The following is a 7,333-nucleotide window of genomic DNA, read 5'->3' as shown; positions in this document are numbered from 1 at the left end:
AAGGGAATGTGCTGGTATATTGTTGAACTGATGTGGTAGTAATTCAAGGGACTAAACCATGGTTATTCAAATTAAAAGACAAAAAGGATAAAGGGTGTGGATTTGCTGGGCTACTTTACAGAATATTTGTCTCTGATGACACTGCAACATCTACAAAATAGATTTGGGTTTTTAATATACAAGCAATTTCTTACAGTGATTTGAAAAAGTATGAGGACGTATGAACAAATAAAGCTTAGTAATTTAGGATTTACTTTTGTAAAAGCAAGTTGACAAATATTAAAATGTTATAGGGCTTCCCTGGTGGCGCAGTGGTTGAGAATCTGCCTGCCAATGCAGGGGACACGGGTTCGAGTCCTGGTCTGGGAAGATCCCACATGCCGCGGAGCGACTAGGCCCGTGAGCCACAATTGCTGAGCCTGCGCGTCTGGAGCCTGTGCTCCGCAACAAGAGAGGCCGCGATAGTGAGAGGCCCGCGCACCGCGATGAAGAGTGGCCCCCACTTGCCACAACTAGAGAAAGCCCTTGCACAGAAACGAAGACCCAACACAGCCATAAAAAAAAAGAAAAAAAGTTATACTTGCGTTTTGAACATTATAATATAAATATAAAACACAAAACATCTAATTTTAAACACTGATTTCCCATGCCTGACTTGGATTTATATAACGAGCATTTTATATTTTATAGAAAGGAACTTTCAAAGTTTTGTCAACACTTATAGTATGTACTATTATTTCTCATCAAAATCTTTGAAATCTAAAAGGTTGGTATTAAAAGTAGTTGTTTCTTTTTCTTGAATATTCTAAAACATGCCAGTTTGGGATTAGTCACCAGATTTTCAGGGCATGAAAGATATACCAACAGAGTACCCAAGAATATGTTTTAACACATTTAGGATAAGTTTGTTGACATTTAGAACAGAAATATCTCAGACTTCCAGATGCTGGAAAAAAAAAAAAACCTAGCAAACATAAAAGGATTTGGGGCCAAGTTACTTCTTAGTAAAAATAATACATTATGTTGATCAATATTTAAACCAAATTCTTAAAAGCATTAAAAAGGATTCGTATTTTGTAATTGTCAAACAATGCATTCATGTGGTTTAAGATGATAGAGGAAAACTCACAGACACAAAAAAATCCCTCAAACTATTCCAACTCCTAAGTTAAGAAATAAGAAATTTTCAAATTAAGAAATTATCTTTTTTGCTTAGAAAATATGCTTTACTTTTCATCTCAAATTTACTTTTAAATGCTTGACATACAATTTAATATCTAAGAAGACTGTAGCTAAATTATTTGATAATATTTATAGCGTGATACTTCTTCTCTGGGTAGACATATTTCACGCAACAGTTTCCAATTAATGCTGAAAAAAATCACTTGATAATTTTAATCACAATTAACGATTGACTGAAAATAGATTAACAATTTACTCATTGAATTTAGATGGCATAAGGTCCAGTAAAGGGAGCAATCTGGTGATTGCTCAATGTGCAATTCTGCCCATTAGTAATACTAAGTCAAGAATATGACAGATACTTCACTCAGCTGGACTACATGTTTCCATGTATGTGATTTGGTCAACAAAAAATTAGGTACACAATGTCAAGCTTTTTCCTTTCTTTTTTTTTCTTTCTTAAGAGCAGCTCAATGATTTGGGGGTTGGTTAGTATGATACGGAGAACATAGGGGAAGTACAAAATGGCACTTCCACCAATGCCAGTACACATCTCATTATGGTTATAGCTAAGGGTATTATTAATTTTTGTGTTATTTCCTTTTTTTAAGAACATAAATCAAAGTCATTAACTCGAATTTGAGGTATATACACAATACCTACACAACCCTATGCAAAATACTTTTGATAATAAAGCTCTTAAAGTTAAAAATATCCTCCTCTCCCTTTGTACTTACCACAGGCTACACAATGTCCTGAGATGATTCTTTATGAGAAAAATGTCCATCACAGCTTTAAGACCTTGCTTTGGAAGGAACTAATGAGAAAGCAGATGGAAAGGTGAGACTTCATCTTTGTTTTCAAATAAGTGGTCTTAATTTTTCTTCTTATAGAAAAAGTTTAACTGTTTAAATCAGTTTATTATAAATATATCTAAACCATTAATTTTTGCAGCTTTCAGGTAAAGTCCAGCACTTCATTTATACAAAGTCTATGAGAATAGGTCAGTAGAGATCATCTAATCTTAAGTCGTGACATCATCCATTCAAGTCCTTGGCATAATCCCTCGCCAGTAAGAGCGCAGCATGCCTGGACATGCCACTGGTGATCTTTAATAGAAGTTAGTTTCAAAAACTGGGAGATTTCTGCTACAGTCTTGCATTCTTTAACATCTTGTTTATTAGCAAAGATCAGCAATCCAGCTTTCCTTAGGTCCTCATGGGCTAACATTTTATAGAGTTCTTCTCTAGTTACAGAAATCCTTTCTCTCTCTGTACTGTCCACAGCAACTATTACAAACTCTGTGTTAGTATAGTAAGTGTTCCACGAAGAACGAAGAGATTCTTGGCCACCAATAGCCCACATTAGAAAACGTGTATTATTAATCACTATCTCTTCTACATTACTTCCTATTGTTGGGGACGTATGTACAACTTCATTCATAGAACATTGGTAAAGGATGGTAGTTTTTCCCGCATTATCCAGCCCAACAACGATAACATTGTGCTCCTGGTAATTGAACAGTCTCCATATCCTGGTGAAGAGAATTCCCCTTCTCGGGCAGCGGACCCCCCTCCAGCCACCCCTGCCGCCTGGCCTCCCCCGGCTCAGGCTCAAGGGGAGGAGAGAGACGCGCCGGAGCCTCGGTCTCTGCCGCCGCTGCTCCCGCGATGGCCGTCGGCCCGCTTCCTAGGAACCGGAGGGAGGCCGAAGCCCAGGCCGCCCTGCCGTGCGCGAGGACCCGCCGCTGCCGCCGCGGCTCCCGCCTGGCTCGCGGACATCGCCGCCGCGTGGAATGTTTTTTAAAATTTCAACAAGGGATTCTGATTATCTGCTTGTATATATTTCTACAAATAAATTTATTTATACAAATAAGTTGATACAAAAAATTTATTTACACAAATGAATTGTAACATACCTCAGTATGTGCTGTGATTACAGAGAAGGAGAACTGAAGAAGAGACCTGGGTAGTAGGAATAATTTGTCTCAGGCTCACCAAACATTTCTCTGTAGTTGGGGGTGTTATTTGCTAGGGCTGCCATAACAATGTATTGTAGACTGGGTGGCTTAAACAACAGAAATTTATTTTCTCGTAGCTCTGGAAGCTACAAGTCCAAGGTCCAGGTATCAGCAGGGTTGGTTACTTCTGAGGCCTCTCTCCTTGGCTTGCAAACGTCTTCATTCCCTCTGTGTCCTCACATGGTCTTCCCTCTGTGCTTGTTTGTGTCCTAACCGCCTCTTCTCATAAGGACACGAGTCGTACTGGAATAGAGCAGCTGTAATGACTTCATTTTACCTTAATTACCTCTTTAAAGGCTTCCCCTTCAAATGCAGTCACCTACTGAGGGTTAGGACTTCAACACATGAATTTTGAGAGGGCGCAATTCAGCTCCTAATAGTCGTCTGGAAACATAAATTACCAAGAGCTCACTACACAGCCTATAGAGATCATACCATTCTTTGCACTCCAACCCAATCCTTTTTTTAAAAATTTTTCTTGGAGTATAGTTGATTTACATTGTTGTGTTAGTTTCAGGTGTACAGCAAAGTGAATCAGTTATACATATACATATATCCTGTCTTTTCCAGGATTATTTTCCCATATAGGTTATAACAGAGTATTGAGTATACCCCAATCCTTCTTGAGCAGCCTTCTGAACCTGAGATGGTTTCCCCAAGGATGTTCCAACTGGGAGGAACCAGACACAGCCAGACACAGCCTCTTTGACCATTATACTTCCCAAGAAACTTAATATGCATCAGCTTGATGATTTGTGAACTAATCTCTTGAAAGTTTGGCTGAGGTGACTCTGTTTCCCTAGCCCTGATCACACCTAATTGGATGGATAAAATGTGGTTTTTAAACTAGCAAAGCTGAGGACGAGATATTGCCCTTGTGGTGCCTCTACCAAGGGAGCCGAGGGAAAGGAATGATCTCTGATAGGAGGTCACGTATGCAGAGGGACTCTGTATAATAACGGCTCACGTGTCCTGAACAGCGTTGGGCATTTCACATCAGTATCATCTCATCTATTGCTTATAACATCTCTTTGAGATAAAGGTACTATTATTCCATCTAGATTGTAGATGAGGAAATGGAATTCTAAAGAAGGTATTTATTACAAACAAATAGAGAATAATTTGAAGGGAATAATCAAACAAGTAGTGAATAATCCTATGCTCTTAGCTATCATCCCACATACAGTTTGTATGCTCTCACTTGATTTTGTAAAGGAGCAGAAATTGTTTTTCTACCCTCTTAGGTACTGTAACTAGGGCCTGTGATTTAAACTGAAAAAAGAGGACTTCCCTGGCAGTCCAGTGGTTAAGACTCCATGCTCCCAATGCAGGGGGCATAGGTTAGATCCCTAGTCGGGGAACTAAGATCCTGCATGCCACACGGTGCTGCCTAAAAACAAACAAACAATCAAACCTGAAAAAAGACAGAATAGCAGGAGAAAAGGCAAACAGATTTTATTAATATATTTATGTGCATGGGGGCTTCACAGAAAAGAAGTGAAAACTGAAAGACATGGTTAGATTTGGGGCCTTATATATCATTTTAACAAAGGGTGATGAATTGTGAAGAAGTGATTAGATAAAGGAAATGAGGGTTGGAGCTCCTGGGGCAGGGGGTAAACTGTGGGAAGTTGACTAGGAACTGGATGGTAGATAGGGTTGTTTAGGAAGATTTGTTATGCTGACTCTGTGACTCCTGGTGCCCTCTACAGTGATTAAGCTAGTTCTCTTCCTGCTTCGGGAGAGAGGAACACTTTTACAAATGGAAACTTATGTCACCTTTATAAAAGGAAATATACGCCCTGGTTTTGGCAGAAAGGGAAAGGGCAAAGAGCTAGCTTTTCCTGTGTCTGCTGTTCCTCAATTGCCTTTAACTTAAAATAATCAAAATAATACTATGCCAAAGTGGCGTTTTGGGGGATGACGTATTTGGATCCCCTTCAGATTCTACAACACTTAGAGTTGAGGGAAATACAGGCAGGAATTGTCCAGGGTTACAAGGTTAGGAAGCAGAAACTAGATAATAAGCTGATCTCTCTGACTTCAAAACCACTAGTATATGTACCATATAAATAGAATTTTTAAAAATAAACTTTTAATTTTAGAACAGTTTTAGATTCACAGAAAAACTGCAAAGAGGGTACAGAGAGTTCTTAAATACTCTGTATCCCTATCATGAAAGTCTTACATCAGCATGGGACATTTGTTACAAAGAGGGTTCTTAGCAAGTGACTAGACTGAGGCACTGAGAGGAGAGAGGAAGTTTAGAAACTGAAGATTAAGGTGGAAGAGGAGTTGGATTCCATGAATTCTAAGGTCCCTTCTCACGTTGAAACCAGGGATCTGGCGTCCGCAGGTAGAAAACTAAGACAGGCTTTCCTCCTGTATCAACTTTACTTCTTTAATTGCTCATTTCAAGCTAAAGCATTAAACAGAATCCTGATTCCTAGCCCCTGGAGGCATTTCTTTGGCTAGAGTCACTGATTTAATGAAGATATAAACATTTCTTGTGGGAACAGATCCCAGCTCATTGCTTTGTCCACACTTGCTTCTATGAAGAAGCTCTGTCCTGTTTCTTCTCTTCTCCACTGTGTTTTCTACTGTTTTTCTGGCTCCTTTGCACCCAGTTGTGGTGAGATAAACAACAGTAAAAGGTTTTTTCTTGATTCTCCTGGAGCATTTTAGTAAATACAGGTGGGAACTCACTCAGTACACAATCCCCTTTTTGGCCAGAGCAGTACCCATTTCTGCATTTATCTTAGGGTGAAAGTCAGAGTTTGGAAAATTTTATTCTTGCTTTGTGAACTTGAGAAAAATCACAGTTCATTATTTGTATCTTTGGTCATTTGCCACAAAACAAAACTTTTTTGTGAAATTTATGCCTGCTAATACTTTTGTTTTTTTAAAGGTTTTAAAATTAAATCCTATATGTTAATTCAATCACACTAAATATTTACTGTAGCTTGTTGCACTATTTCTTTTTTTTTTTTTGACAAAGTACCCTAACTTTCTTAGGGTACTTTTGCAAGTTAGCCACTTGTCCATTCACAATAGGCATCTGTAATATATTAATTATTGCCTCCAGGTGGAAAAGGAAAAATCTAGGAAGATATCATCATGCCTCAATTTGTCTTGCACTCATTTCCCCTCCTTGAAAATGGAGAGAACTAAAGCTATTCTTCTATCAATTTTTCCATGTTTGTCTGTCGCCCCATTTAAGAAAAAAACCTTTCATTTTATGTGTTGTCAGTCCCCTTGGGTTCACTTACATCAGCTTTGGCTGGGCTGATGTTTAAAACATTTTTAGAAAGGGTAAATAATTTATTTGAAAGCTGGTGGAGAAAGGCACTTAAAAAAATTAGACCAAGTGAGTGGATTTGAAAGAAAAAATGTTACTGGGAACCAAAATATATGGCTTAAAAAGGCGGGAGAGAGCTCTATTTCAAAAGAAAAAGTAAATGTCATTTAAGTGTTACCTTCATATTACATATTATTCTGTGAATCTTCAGTGTATCCATACAGATGTAAATATGTCTGAATTAGTAAACATATCTTTAAAAATATTGGCTTAAAGAAATGCTCCTAAGTTTCGATACTGTCTTGTGACTAATGTTTATATCACATTACAATTGTGAACAGATTCACTAGCTCTTCAAATAAATATCATCCACGCCCCATTTCCACAAGTTCTCTAGGATTTTGAAAAACTATCCTGCTTTATTTTTATTCTAGACTCTACCTTGATAATGTCTAGAACTGATTCTGTCATATTTAAGAAAGTTTTCCAGTTTCTAGCAACAAGCCCTACCCTCAAAGTTTTTCAAAAAACATTCTTGTTGATAAACCAGAAAAAAACCTGAGGCCCTGAAGGGATGATTTGTCCCAGCACACTCAGAAGAAAAGCTAGAGATAAAAACCAGGAGACTTGCTGGACTTTTAGTGAACAAATGACCCCCACTGGGCATCTGCTAGGCCCTCAGGGGACGCCACTGGGACTGGGAAACTGGAGGATGAACGCTGCCCCTTGCCCTTGAGAACTTGCCACTTAGTATATGCTCTCTTCTCATTTTAAGGTCATGGCTTTTGTCATACACTGTTTTGTTTTGTTTTTTTTCAATTTTTGAATTTTAT

General features: G+C 38.3%; 1 pseudogene across 1 annotated transcript; it reads right to left on the bottom strand.

Moving 5' to 3' along the window:
* Positions 1-968: 968 nt before the first annotated feature.
* Positions 969-2,758, bottom strand: LOC309659143 (ADP-ribosylation factor-like protein 5A pseudogene; annotated as a pseudogene). Its single transcript has one exon. The product of its transcript is annotated as an ADP-ribosylation factor-like protein 5A pseudogene (transcript).
* Positions 2,759-7,333: the final 4,575 nt, after the last annotated feature.

This window comes from Balaenoptera physalus (genome assembly GCF_965194825.1).
Source record: "Balaenoptera physalus genome assembly, chromosome: 4".
NCBI lineage: Eukaryota > Metazoa > Chordata > Mammalia > Artiodactyla > Balaenopteridae > Balaenoptera > Balaenoptera physalus.
Note: the sequence above shows the minus strand (reverse complement) of the source record. Positions and strands in the feature narration are given on the sequence as shown.